Here is a 17,475-nt window from a genome sequence, read left to right as displayed (position 1 = left end):
TGTGCTACTCCCTCTTATTCTATTGGCTTTTGAAAGCCAATAGAATAGACCCTCTTGAATAGGGTCTAATTCTATTGGCTTTCAAAAGCCAATAGGAATTGTCCAGGCTGTCTCTGCCCTGCTGAGCCCGCCAAAAGTCTCATTCTGCAAATGGTGCTGCAAGTTGTCTGCAGCGAAGGCAAGCTGTCTGGAAGTTTCCACCCATCCCTGCTGAGCAACTACTAAAAATGTAAGTAAAAGAGGGCCAGGGGTGGGAGGTGGGAGGCCGGCGGGCGCAGGGAGGGTTGCTGGCATGCATGGGCCCGGTGGGTGTCTTACCTCCCTTGGGCTGGGCCAGCTGGTGGCCCAGCCGGTGGTCGGCCTGCTCCGTCTCTGCCCCTTGCCAGCTATGCCTCGGGTGGCGCAGGGGGCAGCACCATGCATGCGTGGCGCTCCCGGGCAGGGAAAGTCCTCGACTTACGACTGGTTGGATAGTCCTCGACTTACGACCGGTTGGGTAGTCCTTGGCTTACGACCGGTTGGGGGTCGCGGCATTAAAAAGGTTGAGAACCACTGCTCTATGTGCTGGAGCATTTCCTGAGCAGTAAGATCACCTGAACCTGTTTCTGTGTGATTCTATCACTGTCTTCCAATTGGGTTTTCAACTATTCACTCACTTTCAGCTGTTACATATTGCTCAGCTTCATCATTTAGACCTTTTCACAAACAGAAACAAGTCACCAAATGTGTACCGTACATAGAAAATGGAAGGGAAATTGGATGTAACTACTGCTGTACAGCAAGATTTATGAGTCATTTTTTAAAAGCACAGGGATTGAGGGAAGGAAGGTTATTGTTTTTCTCTGACTGCCTACTTCCTTCCTCCAGCCATTCTTCTTCACGATAGATTGGTATTCTTAATGACTGTGAAAAATAGCTGGAGAAGGAAAAACACCGCAAAGGAAAAGTATGAAAGGAAGGTTAGCCTCCCTCTTTTACCTGTCACTGATTCTTCCAATTCCTAGCATCTGCCTGCTACTTTGTCACGTTGCTTGATATTGGTACCATGTTAATAGCTCACTTCCTTGACTGGAGCGTAAAACTAGGGAAAAACAAATGATCCTCAAGCCAAACTTCGACTCACTAGAGCTCTTTATAAAATGGAGAGAGAAAAGCATTTTCAAGCAGAAATGTTCCATGTTCAGTACTGTAATCACATGTTTAAATCAGGAAGCATTGAAGGAGAAATCCAGTCCTGTATTCTAGATGATTTAAAATTGAGTGAGAGGAGTGAGATGGTGATGGTGGCTGAAAAGACATCATTTTAAAATGAAATTAAGAGAAGCTGCTGTGAGCATGCATTGTTTTTCAGCAAAAGCCAAGAACCTGGCAATCTCATATCTTATTATGGAATATCTTAATCCTTCATTAAACATTCCGAAATAAATATGCTGGGGCAAAACATCTCTCCTGGAAGCTGACAGAAAAATTATTGGATTTATATCACTTTACACAACCATATTTTCCACAGCTGTAATAAAAATATGTATAGGAAATACTGGGAAAAAGCAAAATGTTAAGTTGACTTTGGCAGCTATGACCTTATTAAGAAGAGAAAAATAGAAAACAGGGAAAAAAAATCCATCATTTCAGCCAGCCTTATTTTTGGAGACATGTTTGATCCATCTGGACTCTGTAGGAAGTTGATGACCTGAAGAATTTTTGGATTATGCCCTTACAGAAGACTTTACAGTATTGATGAAGATCAACTTTTTTTTTCATAAGTGAAAATCTGGATTTCTCTTCCCTCCTCTGAGGCAATATTGTATTTATTATACTTAACCTTTTTTTAAAATAACAAAACATTATTCTTCTCTTTTTGAGCCCTCCCCCGTCGCTTTTAAAGAAAATGCTCTACATGAACATGAAACATGGCATTCTGTTTTGCACAATTTTGTCAACAGAAAAACGTCCTGTGGTTTAAATTGCTGAATAATTATACTGGTAATATTCTTTATGACCAGAAAACTTGTTATTTAAAACTCCTGTGGCTGCTAGAGAAAGAAATCTTGCCTGAAAAAATGTTTGTTTTGCTTGAGACTTTTTCATTTGACAGGCCGTCAAATATGAGTTGGTTGTGATGTAAACCTTTGGATCAAAGTTACTATTTTTTTTAATGCACTGAAATCAGTACAGCAGCAGGAGGCAGATTTAATTCATACATAATTCTTATTCAAGTGAATGTTGGAATGGAACCATCTTTGCACATGCACATGGAAGACCTTTTCATCAATGAAACATATTTGGATGTGCTGTATGGTATTAGGACTGAAGGTTAAGATTTTATTTTTAGGCAAAAGACCAGTTGTAGTACAATTCTTATTTTAGTTTAAAGTGCTTTTGTTTGTTTGTACTAACGTTATGCTTAATCATATAGACATTGAGGAACTACGTCAAGAAAATTAATTAGGTTTTAATTCCTTAAATATTTAAACACACAAATACAGTCATAAAACAATTTGTAAAGGATGGCAAAAACTAGGACTACCATACAATGTCAGAAAGTTTTCACAAGCCACTAAAATAAAAACAGAATAAATTCCAGTGTCATTTGGGTGGGGGTTACTACAATCTTGAAGTCAAAGTAGAGCATGTTCTTTCTATAAACCTTGTATGAAGGTTCAGTCCTTGAAAATATAGGTTTAGATGCTGGGTTAACATAATGAAACAAAAACATACAGTTCAAATAAATTCTGCTGCAAAACAAGTTAATTTTCAGGGAGTATATGTGATTTGGCTTTGTATAATTATTTTCTTTAAAATAATGTTGTGAATCATGTTTTATTTGGCCTTTAAAACTAGCTGGAGTGTTCATTAAAAAAAAAGATATTGCCTCTAGTCTATTTAAAACAATTTATAGGGCAGCCCATTTCATAACACTGACTCTAAGCAGTGTACAAAGATCATAACATTATAAACCCAATTAAAATACTATTGCTTCCCCCCCAAAACACTCCAACACATTATCAACAGAACTTTCCTAAATTCCTGGCCCAATTGGAAGGGGAAGCAGCAGGTGTTCAATGTTTTATAGAAAGCTAACAAGGTTAGGGCCATCTGGAGATGTGGGAGGATTCTGTTCCATAGGTCAGGTGCAGCCTCAGGGAAGGCACAACTCCAGGGTCCAACAAAATGGTATGGGGTCAGGCTACCTATGGAACTGCCTTCATCTGTTCACATTGGCCTGTCCCACCTGGTCAGACAGAGAAGGTCTTGCAGACCCCATCAGTTAAAGAACTCTGATTGGGACTTCCGGTCTTGCACAGTAGTGCAACAGCCAAGGGATTTCAGGGCTCCGTGACCTTTGGCTGAATTTCTTCCTGTTAGGGGATCCTAAATGGGCCAGAAGCTGCCCCGAAGAAGTGGCAAAGAAGGAAGGAAGTCCCATGGACCACAGACAGATGGTGGTCGACCCGATTGGTCCAGGAGAAGCCTTCCAGAAACCAACAGGAGAAAAGCTAGCCTAACTTCAAAGTCTAGCCCAAGCTACAAGCAATCGAAGTCAAAAAGCATTATTGTAAGCTGATTGTAAACAGGGTAAGATCATTGATTTTCTCTATCCTACTTATTAACTTTCCTGGAAAAAAAATTCCCAAGAAGCAAAAAACCTCCGAACATGAAGGAGGGGAAATTAAACAGAAGTGGTGAATTAAACCTTTAATGGAGGACCAAAACATACAGAAATGAAATGAATATAAAATCTAAATTTGGATAAGGTTGGAATTGTTGAATGGTTAAGATTCTCATTTTAAAGGCAAGTTTCTATTTTGATAATTTGAAAAATAAACTGGTGCTGACATCTAGTGGTGGATAAAGACTATGACAGCTATGGCTTTTATACAGGACTTGGCAAAATCTGGAAAAAACTAATCTGTGCTTCTGATCTTCAAAGCTATAACAATAGAGAACAGCTGTGACAAAAAAAGTAAGCAATTTGGGTTGCAGACAAAGAGAGGATTATAAATTTCAGGAAACCTTTTTGAACCTTTTTGGATTATAAATATCTATTAAACTGAGACTCTAAAGCTATCTGCAGAGAAAAGAAAACCTCGATTCTTTTTTTTTTTTTATTAAAGAGTTTTATAAATTTTACAAAAAATAAGAAACAATACAAAAACAAAAAACAACATATACAAATAAAAAACAAACATTACCCAACAAAACCCCCCTTCCCCCACCCCTACCCAAACCCCCCCTTCCCCCCCCAGGACCTCCCAGAGCAGAATATAGGCTTAATTAAAGAAAAAGTTAAAAAAAATTATATAAAAAAGAATATAAAATAGAAAATATATATATATATAAAGTTAAAAATTATGAAAAAACTATATAATATTTTTTTATATCAAATTTAAATTGTATGAATTTTATCCATTTATCCCAAACAGCAAGAAATTTCTCTTGCATTTGTCCCTTTAAGAAAGCCGAAATCTTTGCCATTTCCGCCAAATGAGACACTTTAAGAAACCATTCCTGCAATGTAGGCAAAGATTCCTTCTTCCAATATTGTCCTACTAACAGCCTCGCAGCTGTTATCAAGTTTAACATCAATATAACCTCCTTTGTGTCACAATCAGTAACTATACCTAACAAAAATAATTGTGGAGTAAATTTTACCCTCCTTTTAAAAATTCTCTGGATATTCCACCATATCTTAATCCAGAATGCTTTTATCTCTCTGCACGACCACCAAATATGATAATAAGTAGCATCCATACAACCACATCTCCAACATTTAGGTTGTAAGTCAGGGTACATAAAAGACATTTTTTGTGGATCAAGGTGCCATCTATAAAACATTTTATAAAAATTCTCCCTTAAGTTCTGTGCTTGTGTAAATTTGACATTTCTCACCCAAATAATTTCCCAGGTGTCCAATGGAACTGGCTCACCAAAATTCTGCGCCCATCTAATCATACAATCTTTAATTAGTTCCGTTTCTGAATCCAATTCAACTAAAACCCCATAGATCCTCTTAATGTGGGTTTGTCTTTGATCCTTCACTTGCTTAATAAGATTTTCATCTTCTCTGTAAAAACCCACCTTACAGTCCATCTTCCATCTATCTAATAATTGCCTATATTGGAACCAAGAATAAATAATATTTTCTTGTGCTAACTCTTCCCGTAATTTTAACTGCCAGTTTTGTCCATCCCATTTAAGTAACTGTCTATAGGACACCATATCCATTTTAACCCCTCTTTTTATTCCTTCTATTGCATGCCAAGGTACGGCCCATAATGGTACTTTGAAATCACTTTTGTAATATTTTCTCCAAACCCTAAGTAAAGAAATTCTTAAGATATGAGATTTAAAAGCCCAATCCATTTTTTATTAAATATTAAATAGGCATGCCACCCAAAAAGTAAATTCCATCCCTCTAAGTGAAGTATATCAGAATTTGTCAAATTTACCCAGTCACTAACTAATGTTAAAACCACCGCATCATAATATAATTTCAAATTCGGCACCTTGAGTCCTCCCCTCTCACGGAAATCTTGCATAATTTTAAATTTAACCCTTGGCTTTTTCCCTGCTCAAATAAATTTATTAAGGCCTTTCTGCCACTCAGTTAAATTGATCTCATTCTTCAAAATCGGTATCATTTGGAACAAAAAGAGAAACTTGGGTAGAATATTCATTTTTATCACTGCAATTCTTCCCATGAGGGATAATTGCAACTTTTCCCAATTCTTCAAGTCTCTCTGTACCCTAACCCACAACCTTTCATAATTATTTTTAAATAATTTTGCATTAGAAACAGATAGCATCACCCCCAAATATTTTACCTTATTAACAATTTCAAAACCCGTCAAGTTAACCAAAGTCTGCTTCTCCCGACTAGTCATATTTTTAGGTAAAATTTTTGTCTTATTAACATTAATCTTAAAACCCGAAACCAAACCATAATTATGAATCAGCTGTAATAATTTTACTACAGAATAAGTAGGTTGCGACAAAGTGATGACCAAGTCATCCGCAAAAGCTCTTAACTTATACTCTTTTTTATTAACTTCTATTCCTTTAATTTCCTGCAACTCTCGAATTTTGATCAACAGTATTTCCAGTGTTAAGACAAACAGCAACGGTGATAATGGGCAGCCCTGTCTAGTACCTTTCTCTATTATAAAAACCTCTGAGAAACCTCCATTAACGATAAGTTGTGCCGTTTGTTTTTGATATATTACCATAAGAGCTTGCAATATCTTTTCACCAAAATTCATCTCTTCCATTACTCTTAACATAAAATGCCAATTCAATTGATCAAAAGCTTTTTCAGCATCTAAAAATATCAGCCCTGCAGGAACTTGGTTGTTTTTATCTAAATATTCTAATAAATTAATAATTTGTCTGACATTATTTTTCATGTACCTTCCAGTTATGAACCCAGATTGATCTTTATGCACAAGGTGGTGCACAACCCTCATAAGCCTATTTACTAAGATTTTTACAAATATCTTGTAATCCACATTTAAAAGAGATATAGGCCTATAATTCTTAGGTAAAGTAAGATCTTGATCTTCCTTTGGAATCAATGATATAAAAGCAGTACGCCATGAGGGAGGAATCTCTTGACCCTGTAAAATGCCATTAAAAAGATCACCTAATGGTTGAGTCATCTCCTCCAGTAAGGCTTTATAATAAACAGCTGTTAACCCATCCGTACCCGGTGCTTTCCCTGGTTTCAATTGTTGAATTGCTAGCGAAATTTCCTCCTTAGTAATTAAACCATTAACTTCATGTTTCTGATCCTCTGTCAATTTAGGGAAACTAACCTCACTTAAGTATTTATTTATCTCTAAAATTTGCACATTAGTAGATTTATATAATTTTTGATAATAATCCAAAAAAGATTTCTTAATCAATTCCTTTTGAGAAACTAATTTACCCTTGTAATTTATTTTATCTATTGTTCTCTGTCTCTGTTTCTTTCTCAACTGATAAGCCAACCATCTCCCTGGCTTGTTAGCATTACAAAATGTGTTTTGTTTCATAAACAATAAATTGGTTGCAGCTTGATCTGCTAACAACATATTAAATTGTGTTCTTAACAACTTTAAAGATTCTTTAATACTTTCATCAGAAGGATTTAAAATCAAAGACTTTTCTTTTAATTTAATTTCATCTTCCAATTCTTTACGTTTCTGAATCTGTTTTTGCTTATGACAGTTATTCATTTTTATCAAAATCCCACGCATAAATGCTTTCCCTGCATCCCATACCATTGACATTGAAGTCCCCTTATACATATTCAAAACAAAGTAATCCTTTAAACACTCCTTTAGTTTCTGAACATTTTTTTCTTGTCTAAATAAATTCTCATTCACCCTCCAGGATCTTCTCTCCTCTTTTTCTTGAGTCAACTCCATCCAAACTGGACTATGATCCGTCAAAGACCTAGGGAAAATCTTGACATTCTTTACTCTATTATATAAGTCCGTTGTAATCAAAAAGAAGTCAATTCTTGAGAAGGATTGGTGTCTATCTGAAAAGAAGGTAAAGTCTTTCTCCTCTTGATTACATTCCCGCCAATAGTCCCGTAATTCCCAGTCCTCTTTCATATCAAAAAAGGCTTTAGGTAATTTTGCCTGCTTAAAAAGAGGAGAAGAACCTTTTTTGTCCCTTTGTACGTCTAAAACACCATTCCAATCCCCCATTAATACCACGGATCTGTAGTCCAGCAGATTTATTTTTTCATGTAAGAGTCTATAAAATTGTTCCTGTTGCTGATTTGGTGCATATAGTCCCACTATAAGTACTTTCTTACCATATAAGCCCAATTCAACCATCACATATCTCCCTTGGGGGTCAGACTCCACCAGACAAACTGGTAGATTTTGCTTGACATAAATAACAACTCCCCCCTTCTTCCCGGGAGCAGAAGATACGAAGTGAGATCCCAGACGGGCATTAACTAAATATTTCTGATCCTTAAGTAAAATATGAGTTTCCTGTAAGCAAATAACATCATTATTACGTTGCTTCAAATAATAAAAGATTTTTTTCCTTTTCTGAGGAGAATTCAATCCATTAACATTCCAGGTCAAAAACTTTGCCATCTCCCTTGGCCCGCAGCCTGGAGAAGACACCTTGGAGATCTGAAATTGCAACATGTGTTGCATGACTCTTGGGTCTTGCTCCTCCCACCGGCGGTGATACATTTCCAGGAGAAATCTCTTTGGCCTCTTTCTTACGTTGCTCCTTCTCTTTACGTTTATAAGCTGCACGAGTCATTCTCTGCTCTTTAACCTCCGTCTGGCGTTGCCATTCAGCTTGCAGCATCCCAGCAGAAACCGAACTTAATGCCTCAGACTGCTGCTCCGCCTCTTTGCCACTCAGGGATTTCTGAACAGGTAAAATTGAGCCTGCACCTAGGACTGAAGTATAGAATTCTCTAGCTTTATCAACCGTATTCAATCTATAACGTGTCCCCGCATGGCTCAGAACAATACCCATCGGGATTTCCCATCTAAATGGTATCGATCTAGCTTTAAGCTCATTAGCTAAGAAAGCAAAATCTTTCCTGCTTCTTAAAATTTTTGATGGGATTTCCTTTAGTATAATGACATCTTGGGCAGCTATCTGAAATCTTTTATTATAAAAGGCTTGTATGATCTCATTACGCAGAGACTTCTTCGTAAAATAAATCACCACATCTCTAGGCAAATTCTTCTGCTTAGCAATCCAAGAGTTAAGCCTGTACACTTTTTCAACTTCTCTGCGTAATTCTTCTTTGTCCATGTCCAAAACCACAGCCAAATCAGTAAGAACCACCTCCATCAGATCTTGATTCATATCTTCCTTGAGGCCTCTAATCCTCAAAGCATATTCCATCTGCCTGTACTGAAACATCAAAATATCTTCTTGTGAAGTCTCCACCTTCCTTTCCACATCTTGAATTTTATCATCAAAGGAATCAACTTTATCTTCAACTTCCTCGAGTCTTGCATTCAGCTTAACCACCACTGTAGCCAAACCTGAGACTGCTGCAAGTATATCTTGTCGCAAAATATTATTGTTCTTTTCCAATTGATCCTTCATCCCACTTATCTCTTCTTTGAAGTCAGATTTAATTTCTGATTTAAGCTGTGTAGAAAGTTGCTTCATTTCCTCTCTCATTTGAGCTACAGCCTCTCCCATTATACCTCTAGCCTCTTGTGCTGAAAGTCCAGGCAAAGGAGGGGAGGGTGGTGGCTGTGCCGGTGGTGCATGTTTAAGTTGTTGTTGTGGTTGTGCAGTAGAAGCTATAGGAGAGGAAATCACCTTGGATATTGTAGAAGGCGGCTGTCTCTTTGAAGCCATTTTAAATAACACAGTTCTCACTTCCCTTTCCCCCCCCCAAAAAAAAATGAGGAGGAAAGAGAGAAAAATTTTACTTTTAAAAGAGGCAGCAAAAACACTATAATCCTTGAAAATCCAGAGAAGAAAAACCAAAAAGAAAAAGAAAATCAAAAAAGAGGATTCAATACCAAAAGCAAAAGTAAAGTCCAGTCCTTAACAGGAGAAAGTGAAACAGGAGAAAGTGAAACAAAAGACAAGGAAAAAAAACTCTGTCACTTTCAAAACGCCATCTTAATTCCTTCTCCACAATAATAAAAAAAAAAGGAGAAATAGTCAGAACTAAATAAAAAAAAATAAACACCTAAATTATATATAAAAAAATCCTTTAAACTGCTCTGTCCGTTTTTTAGGAATTACTCACCAACTCTCTATAAGCACGGAGATAGAAGCGGCAGTTTCTTTTGCTTCCTAGGAAGCAAAAACAGCTGGGAGGCGGAGACAGCAAAACCTCGATTCTTGATCACTATGGAAAATCAGAGACTTACAGAAAGAACTTATCAAGAAAAAATAAATACCTTTCAAGAGGAGACATATGAGATGCTGCAACTAATTCAAACAACAATGACTTCAAACCACAAAGAAATCCAAAATAACTTTGAAAACACAAACCAATTCATTTCCAATTTAACTTTACAACAAAAAAATAACAATAGGGAAGGAGCAGATAAAACAGATAACTGAACACAAATTCGAGGATGTCAAGCTCCGCAGGCTTGACATGAATGGGAGGGGGAGGGCTGGAAATGGCGTACGGGGCAGAGACTGGCACCAGCTACTCACAGGGATGTTGGCTTTGCAAGCTCCCCGCTGGATGGCTGGGCGGCTCGGTCCCAAGCTGCAAATCAGCTGTTTGGCGCAGCGAGGAGCTGAGAGCCGACGGCGCAGCCCAAAGACATTGGCTTTACAGGCTCCCCACCAGACACTGAGCAGCTCAACTCCATGCCGCTGAACAGCTATTTGGTGTGGCAGGGGCTGAACACTGGCGTCACGGCCCACCGGAGACCAAAAAGCAGCAAAGCGACATGTGGACACAGGGATTATGGCCGTGACGCGTCCTGCTTGGGTGCTTTATCACCATGCATACCATGCTGGCTAGTTGGGAGGGGGTGGGGCTGGTTGGGGATTTGTGGTTTAAGGCGCTGGGATGCGATTGCTCCCAGCGCTGACTTTGATAGCTGTTTACTTGCCTAAATGCATGCCAGAAGTTCCTGATTAAACCCAGGCACCTGTGAACTTGTCGACTTGTGTCTTCTTGCCCGAGGTGTGGTAAGGATTTCTGACAGGAAGTCAGCACTTGGCACCATTGTCGTGAAAAACCCTGCCACCAATCCAGTCAGGGCAGGCCCGGTTTCGGATGGCCAGCCCAAAGCTGAAGCTGGATGCCAGCCATGGATTTGACATGCCGCAGGTGAGGGGCCCCACCCAGAGAGCATCCTTGCCCATGCCACAGCCACAGGCTGCATGGGGAAGCAGACCGCTGTCAGACCCGACCAGGGATGCCACCAGGCGTCTGGTTCCAGGGACTGGAACATTGGGCCAGAGGGATATGGATGTTGGGGAGCCATGCCCTGTGCCTGTTGCGGATGCAATGCATGGCCCAGGATGGACCATGGGTCCTTGGCCACAGGGCATGGTCTGGGGTCCCTCCCCCTACAAGTGACATTTGACAGGAACCCAGACAGTTTGGCATTATTCATCAGCCAAATCATCAGCCACCTGGACCAATATGACCACCTTTACCCATCCCAGTGGGCTATGGTGGGTGCAGTTATAGCTGTGTTGCAGGGGGAGGCAGCGGAATGGGTGGTGGATCTCCATAGTGATCATGCTAGGGAGCTAGCAGATGTTGAGTTGTTGCTGGATGCTCTGCAGTCTCGCTTCAAGGACGTCTCTCAGGTTCAATGTGCAGAGGGGGAGCTGTTGGCACTCAGGCAGCGTGGCCGACCAGCAGCTGAGTATATGCGGGAGTTCTGGTGGGTGGCTGGCAGACTACGGGCCTGGCCAGAGTGCCTGCTGCTCCACCAATTTTGGACGGGGTTGGATTGTGACCTACGCCAGGCCTGCGTGTACCGTGGGATCCCGAGCAGGTTGCAGGACTGGTTCTGTGTGGTGGTGGACCTGGATGTGGGACTCTGGGAATTCTGGTCAAAAGGACCACGCAGGACCATGGAGAAACCAAAGACCCCAGGTCCCTCTACAGGTTCATCCCATCTGCCGCTCTGTTGCTTTTGCTGTAACCAGCTGGGACATCATGTTGCAGACTGTCCAGTTCCTGTTCCTCAAGGGCAGCAAGGAACTCCTGGAAGATTTACCCCCCAAAAGACCCTGGAGAAGTCAAGAGCTGCACACCAGGCAGAGGGTTCCTCGAGGAGGAGGTCCAAAGGAGGAGGATGCAACCACTGCAACAAGATACCAGCTGGTCTTCTATGACATCGAGGAGGAAGCAGCAGAAGACCCTATGGTAAGCGAGCCCATACGACCATTTGCCATTCCCATTGTGTTGACGGGCCTGCAGACAGGCCATCGAGGGAAGTATAGCATCTTGATAGATTCTGGCTGCATCCATTGGCTAATCAGTAGAGCAGTGGTAAAGCAGGTGGGGATCAGAGTGAGACAGTTGGCCAATCCAGTGCAGTTTGAGCAGGTGGATGGCTCCCTTTTGAGAGGGGCTTTGGCCACCCTTATAACAGAGCAGGTGTGGATGGAGATGGGGGGCCACTGGGAGGTCCTGTGCTTTATAGTTGTCCTTTCGATGACAGAGGCTGTCATATTAGGGCTCGCGTGGCTGGACAAGTGGGTCTCACAATTTGGTGGGAGGGGGGAATATCGGAAGATACATATAGGTGTTGGTCCCCAGCCGCCTCCTCATGAGCATGCACAGTTGGGTGTCGAGCTCAGTAAGGGAGATGTGGTGCTGGATCCTCCCTGCCCATTGGTGTACGCTGACCTTGCTGAGGTATTCAGTGAGTGGGAGAGCAACGTGTTACCTCACTGTCATCCAACTGATTGCGCCATTGACTTCTTACTGGGTGCCAAACATCCGAAGCCACTGATGTATGCCATGACACCCAAGGAGATGGTGGAACTTTGGGAGTATTGATAAGAACCTGGCACAGGGGTTCATCCAGCTTGCACGGTCCTGGGTCGTGGTCCCGGTGCTCTTCAAGGAGAAGAAGGACGGCATCCTGCACCTGTGCGTGGACTTTTGGGGCATCAATGGAGTGTGTGTTGAGAACCTGTACCCCCTGCTGCTTTTGAAGGATCTGTTGGCCCATTTAGCGAAGGGGAGGGTGTTCACAAAGCTTGACCTGTGTGAGGCATATTACAGGGTCAGGGTAAAACAAGGGGATGAATGGAAGACTGCATTTAATTGCCCGTTAGAAAGTTACCAATTCCAGGTGATGCCGTTCGGGTTGCAGGGGGCCCCGGCAGAGTTCATGCAACTGATCAACGAGGTGCTTCGTGAACATTTATATCGTGGGGTACTTGTATACCTGGACGACATCCTGATATACTCCACTGATATGACAGAACATGTCAGGTGTTGGAGAAACTACTGCAGGCGTACCAGTATGTGAAGTTGTCTAAGTGTGAGTTCCATCAGATCCGATTGGATTATCTCAGTTATTGGATCTCAGGGGAAGGAGTGGAGATAGATCCCACCAAGGTGAAAGCTGTGCTTGAATGGCAAGCACCACAGACTCGACGACAGCTGAAAAGCTTTTTGGGATTCGTGAACTTCTACCAGCAGTTTATCCCCTCATTTGCCAAGGTGGCCCTACCTTTAATGGATCTGCTCTGTACCAAACACTCAGTAGCGAAACCAGGCCCCGGTCAACCAGTGTCCTGGTCTCTCACCTGCCAGAGGGACTTTGAAAATCTTAAAGCCCTCTTTGCATGAGAGCCGATCCTACTACATCCCAACCCTGGCGAACAGTTCATAGTACAGGCAGACCCAAGCGATGTAGCTCTAAATGAATGGGCAAGGGATCCTGCAACCTTGTGCATATACCTCCTGAAAGCTTACCGAAACCGAGAGAGCATGGGCAATATGGGAGAAGGAGGCGTTCGCTGTAAAATGGGCATTGGCAATGTGGCAGCATTTTCTGGAGGGGGCCAAATAACCGTTCAAGGTTTGGATGGGCCACAAGAACCTTGAGGCCTTCCAGACACCCCAACACCTTTCTCCAAAACACGTATACTGGGCACAATATTTCCAGCGGTTTCAATTTCAACTCAAATATGTGCCTGGGGGAAAGAACTTCTTAGCAGACGCTTTATCACGAATGCCGCAATATAACAGCTGGAGGGAGGAGGTGGTGCAAGCCATCATGCCCCCTGTTCAGCACAAACCAGCAGAGGACCTGGTGCAGGAGTTACAGAGCGTGACCCAAGGTGACCCCTGGTTGTTGGGGCATCCGGCTTTATTGATTAAGAGGGAGGGTTTAGCATGGAAGGGGGATAAGATCTACATCCCACAGGCAACAAGGGCAAAGGTGTTCCAATAGTGTCATGACGTCAGACAGGCCGGCCACTTTGGATTCTTGAAAACCCTACATCTCGCAAGACACCAGTTTTGGTGGCCAGGAATGAAGGCGGATGTAGAGGCATATGTATGGAACTGTCCCGTTTGTTCCACCAGTAAACCCCATATGGGGAGGTCACCTGGGTTGTTGCAATGAGTAGCGGATCCTTCTCGGCCATGGGAGGATATAGCCATTGACTTTGTTGTGAAGTTGCCAGAAAGCCATGGTTGTACAGTTATATGGACAGTCATCAATCTCTTCTTAAAGCAGGCCCACTTCATCCTGTGCAAGGGATTGCCATCTGCACGAAAACTGGCCAACCTGTTCATAATGCAGGTGTATCGTCTGCACCGGGTGCCCTGACAGGTCATATCTGATCGGGGTGTGAAGTTCACTGCTTGCTTCTGGTGGGAGTTCATCCGCTCCATTGGTTCATCCCAGGGGCTCAGCTCAGCTTTCCATCCTAGTACAACGGGGTGGCCAAATGAGCTAATGCAATGATGGAGCAGTATCTGAGATGCTACATCTCCTACCAGAAGACAGATTGGACTGACTTATTACCATTTGCTGAGGTGGCATATAATAATGCAGTCCACAGCAGTACCAGTTTTACCCCTTTTTGGGTGGTACATGGGGTGGAATTTGTCCCGATCCCTGAATGCCCAAGGGGGACCTCCCCCCATCAACCCAAACCCCGCATCCAGGAGGTTTGGGATACCGTAAAGAGAGCTCTGTTAAAGGCAGAGGAGGTTTCCAAGGTGCAGGTCGATAAAAAACGGGCACCACAAAAGCCCCTTCAGGTGGGGGACACGGTGTACCTCTCAGCCAAGTACCTGCATCTCAACCAAGTACCTGCGTCTAAAAATACCATGTAAGAAGTTGGGCCCTAAGTTCATAGGACCGTTCTGGTCACAGGTCATTAACCCAGTTGCGGTACGCCTGCAACTTACCCCCCTCTTAGGGAAGGTGCACCTGGTATTCCATAGCAGTTTGTTGAAACCGGTGATGGGGTCCTCCTTGAGACAGCTAGAATGGCCACCAGGTCCTGTTATGGGATAAGAATTGTCTTGAACATTGTGGGAAAAACAAATGTAGACAAGAACCGTAAATGGGATCTATGATGAGGCAACCAGAATGACTAGATAGAAAAGAAATATTATATTGATGTGGTTATTATTTGTGTAAATATTAGAAAAAAATTATGCTCAATTGTTATCTATCAAAACAGTAAGAATTGTATTAACTTAAGGTTGGTAAAAGAGAACATTATGAGAAGAAGAGGAAATCAAGTAAAGCTATTATGTGGATTATAGATCATAGAAACCAATTGTTAGCGAATGTTTTTTAAATGTAAACCCAGACAACACACTGTTTACCGAATATAAATAATAAAATTTATTATTTTTTAAAAAAGAATTCTGATTGGCAGGATATAGAAAGAGAGCCTGGTCAGCTGTTGCCCCCACCCTGGAATATTTTTCTCCCAGAGGTGAAGCAGGCCCCCCGCTCTCCTGGCCTTCTAAAAAAGGGGTTAAAACATGGCTTTGTAGCCTTGCATGGGGAGCGCAAAGGAGCATGCAGTCATGGGAATGGTTGATGCTACAAGAGCCTCCCCTTTGTCTTTGTCAACTAATTTTTTAAATAAGGTTTAAGTATTCTTGCCTTCTTAAAGAAATTTTTAAACTTCTTTAAATTTTTTAATTCTAAAATTTTAACTCTAACATTTTCATTTTGATATATCGGGCAATTCAGAAATATGAAATGTAAACAAACAAACAAGATGGTGTTGTTTAACGGCAGGCACTCAGAGTGTGCCCTCACTGATTCATCTTGGTGGATTGGGCAGAAACAATGGAGGACAGACAGTCCTGCAAATGGCCTGATCCTCTGCCTTGAAGGGCTTTATACATGCGAACCAGCAGTTTGAACTGGACTTAGAAGCCTACTGTATGCAAATGCTTCCATTAGAACAGCGATGTTATATGAGTGTATCAAGAGATGCCACAAACTGCCCATGCCACTGCTTTCTGGATCAATAACCTTCTTAAAGATCATTTTTCTTAATATCAATAACCTAATTTTTTGAATTATTGATTGGTGCTTTGTGGGCACCAAAGAAGACAGGTCTATTATTCTCTGACCACATAATTTTAAACTACTATTGCCAGGAAGGGATGCTACAAAGTGTTACTGTTATTATTATTTATTATGGCTATATCTAATTTATGGATAAGACCCTCTCCCAAGCTGATGCTAAGGGGTGGAGAGTCAGCAAGACATTTTTTTTCCTCCTGGCAGTGACAGTGGGAAAGGACTATGTTATTCTTACTTGCAAGCCAGGTAGAGGCCAAAGGATGTGATCCAGAGACTGAGACTTCTTCCCCACCTAGCATAGCTCCCCTCCAGTCAAGCATGACAATCACTCAGAATCCCAATTCTATAGGACAATAAATGATAGTTTCTATTGCTCTAATAGTCCATACTCTTTTTATATTTGACTTAAAATGGGAAGGAAAGTAAACAAGTTAGAAATTATAGCCTCTGTATAAGATCATGTTTTTCTGGAGGCACTTGTTAATTATTGTACTATTTTATTATTGTACAATTTATCACTTTGATTAAAACCTAGTTTGCCTTCTTTTGCCTCTGTTACCATGTATGTTCTTATGCTGAATCCCTTAGCTCATAAAATAAAGATAAATTGAATGGTACCCAGTTGAAAATTTAATTTGGGTTTGCATAATTTGGTTCTACATTCATGTTGTTTATATTACACATGTAATCTGGGGCCTGCTGCTACAAAAAAAAAAGCTTGATATAAACCAATTTCTTAAAAAAAGAAGAAAATAAAGAAGTATTTTTTTTTATCAGCCACTTATATTATAGAATTTTAATTTGCCAAAATTAGATAGCAATGAGGTACTTCCAGAACATAGCTGAAGCAGCCAAATCACACCAAGACATAAGAGCTCAGCTATATAGCCCCAAGAGGATTCTGGGTGATGGGCTGCCAATATAGTGCTTTTCTACAATTAGAATTACTAATTGCTAACTGTCCCCTGTTAGCGGATGGGCAGCTGCCTTTTGCACCAGTTTCTTTTTTAATGATCAAGGCATAAGTTACTTTTGGCCACAAACCCTCCTAGCTACATTCTTCCCCAGCTTATATAGCAGGAAATACAAGCCAAATAGAATTTGCAGATTGAAACCTGACTCTGCAGAATAGTGCAACCTTTTCTAGAGTAATAGATAGAACTAATCTGGAGCCAGCTTCTGTACTAATAGAAACTCTGTCTTGCTGAGATTCAACTGTAATCTGTCCCATTCAGTATCCCACAGGAACTGGGTTTGCACTGCTGCATTTCCTACTTAGCCTGGGTAGAGATTTCTAACTCCAATCCAGAGGATGATCTCCCCAGCAGTTTTATGGATATGTTTTAAAAAATGGAGCACCCCATGATGGAATGGCCATGGGCTTGATGTCTCCTTCCCTATGACTCCCATTACATTTTCAGAAAGTGGAACAATTAATTAATTCAATTTGTGGTGCCACCCATCTGTAATTCATGAC

Source organism: Crotalus tigris, unplaced genomic scaffold (genome assembly GCF_016545835.1).
Source record: "Crotalus tigris isolate CLP2741 ecotype Arizona unplaced genomic scaffold, ASM1654583v1 scf7180000017536.10889498, whole genome shotgun sequence".
NCBI classification, from domain to species: Eukaryota; Metazoa; Chordata; class Lepidosauria; order Squamata; family Viperidae; genus Crotalus; species Crotalus tigris.
Note: the sequence above shows the minus strand (reverse complement) of the source record.